We start from the raw sequence: 2,416 nt of genomic DNA, 5'->3' as shown, positions 1-2,416 counted from the left end.
AGGACAGATTTTCTCCCATTTGTCAAGGTACCCTGGCAACAGGAGGGAGTGGGGAGAGAGTAGGGTTGCCAGCCCAGTTCCCTCTTCGCTATCGGCGGGAGATTTTGGGAGCAGAGCCTGAGGAGGGCGGGGTTTGGGAGGGGAGGGACTTAAATGCCATAGAGTCCAATGGCCAAAGCGGCCATTTTCTCCAGGTGAACTGATCTCTATCGGCTGGAGATCAGTTGTAATAGCAGGAAATCTTCTGCTATTACCTGGAGGTTAGTACTAAAAAAAAAAAAAACTACAAGTGCTTAAAAAAAGGCTACAAGGCTCATTCCAGGAACTGCAAAATTGCGGTCGGATTCTTCAAGCATACGGAAGGATTAAAAGCTTGAAAAAAATATTATGAAATGGGATTTTACCGGAAGCCCATAGTACCTTCAATGCTCCGTTGCTTTTTGTATTAATTTTATATGCATAGACTTTTGTGAGCGTTTTTTGCGCCTTTCAAAATTTTCTATGTATGCATTGCTTTGAGCGTTTCTGCGCCTGATCATACACTTTGTGGTATTTGCACTTTAGACCCTCGAGTCTACTACCATTTTGATCAACTGGTTGTTTCTTTGTGGTTCTATATTCAGAATATATTTATATGCAGCTACCACTGATTTTGTATGTGCTTGATTCTTAGCTATATTTTCTTGTGCTTGTTCTTTGAATTCCAATCACCTGGAGGTTGGCAACTCTAGGAGAGAGGCAGGCAATGCTGTCAGACGTCACTTAAACCGTCTGCTCAATCAGGACAATTCTCACATCCTTCCATGGCTCCGAGCATGGGAAAAAGAGGGTAAAAGCAGCTTGACTCTACTTCAGAGCTAGATTTTTTGGGGAGTGTACTACTTCTGGTGCTCTGGTCTGCCTTGGATCTCTACAGCCAGCTGCCTGCCTAGGAAGACCTTCTTGTTCTTTTTGTACTGGACATCTTCACTACTGGTGAATATTATTTCAAGTTTCTCTCTGTGAGTGTTTTTGCCGGAGGGGATGTAGTGGAGGGGTTATCCTTCTTTCCTTTCTGGTTCCGTAAAAAATAGATTTCCTCAGTTTTGTTTTGCCTTGGTTTTAAAAGTATTTAAAAGGCTTGTGTTTTGGTTCTCTTCTCTTGGCTTGTGTTAGAATTTTTAACTGCATTACATTTTCTGTTTCTAAACACTTTTTAATGTTAAACAGTATGTTTGCGCTGGAATGGGGGTCCAAATTACTGTTTTAAAAAAATGTATCTTATTTGCATTCTTCTGATTTTGGTGTTACAGTTGTTCTGCTACATTTGTTCTAAAGAGCTTTCCGTGTTTTTTTTTTTTTTTTTTGTGGGGGGGGGGAGGAGGTTGTGGAGTTTTAAAAAAAATTGTTTCAGCAGGTTGCCATTCTGACAAGAAGCCCCCACCCACGAAAGCTAACTATAATATTCAAATGTTACAACAGTAACATTAAAAACCATTTAAAACATTTAACAACACAATACCGAACACACTAACAGCTGGCACCATCCTACAAAAAAATCAATTCAGTTCATGGTATTACAGATCTGACCTGTAGGAACAGTGTTACTCTCACTTCCGGGGAAGAGAGTTCTAGCATTGGAGGCATCAGCTAAAGCCTTAGGTCCTGGCCAACCTCATCAGATAAGGTCACTGCTCACCTCATGCCATCATCTCTGGATCTTGAAGCTCAAGTGGGTTGAGAGAAGCAGTCGTTCAGGAATTATGGCCCCCAGCCATGCAGGGCTTTGATTGACAAGACCAGCACCCTGAATGGAGCCCAGAAACAAACTGGTATCCCTTGCAGCCTGTATAACGTTGGCATGATGTGCTGATTATGACAACCTCATGCTGCTGAGTTTTCTGAAGAATCCTGGGAGTTGGGCTGTGGCTCAGTGGTAGAGCATCTGCTTGACATGCAGAAGGTCCCAGGTTCAATCCCTGGCATCTCCAGTGAAAGGGACTAGGCAAGTAGGTGATGTGAAAGACCTCCACCTGAGACCCTGGAGAGCCGCTGCCAGTCTGAGAAGACAATACTGACTTTGATGGACCAAGGGTCTGATTCAGTATAAGGCAGCTTCATGTGTTCATGTGTTCACAAACAAAAAGAAAAGTATTTTTTTCTCACAAAGAAGCATTTCATCTTTTTCATCCTTTGCATCACCATCCATTATCTGAGGGCCAGTGGAGAAGGATCACTGATATTTTGTGATTAGATATAGCTATAGCTATAGATGATATAGAGAGCCAGCGTAGTGTAGTGGTTAAGAGTGGCGGACTCTAATCTGGAGAACCAGGATCGTTTCCCCACTCCTGCGCATGGAGCCTGCTGGGTGACCTTGGGTTAGTCACAGTTTTCTCCGAACTCTCTCAGCCTCACCTCCCTCACAAGGTGCCTG

The 2,416-nt window shown here is 43.2% G+C and overlaps 1 non-coding gene across 1 annotated transcript; it reads left to right on the top strand.

Annotated features, from left to right (window-relative positions):
- The first annotated feature begins 1,893 nt into the window (after nt 1–1,893).
- On the top strand, nt 1,894–1,970 carry TRNAV-GAC (transfer RNA valine (anticodon GAC)). The gene has a single exon. It is a non-coding gene; the product is annotated as a tRNA-Val (tRNA).
- Nucleotides 1,971–2,416: the final 446 nt, after the last annotated feature.

Source organism: Euleptes europaea, chromosome 1, assembly GCF_029931775.1.
Source record: "Euleptes europaea isolate rEulEur1 chromosome 1, rEulEur1.hap1, whole genome shotgun sequence".
Lineage (NCBI taxonomy): Eukaryota > Metazoa > Chordata > Lepidosauria > Squamata > Sphaerodactylidae > Euleptes > Euleptes europaea.
This window is presented reverse-complemented; position numbering and strand designations above follow the sequence as displayed.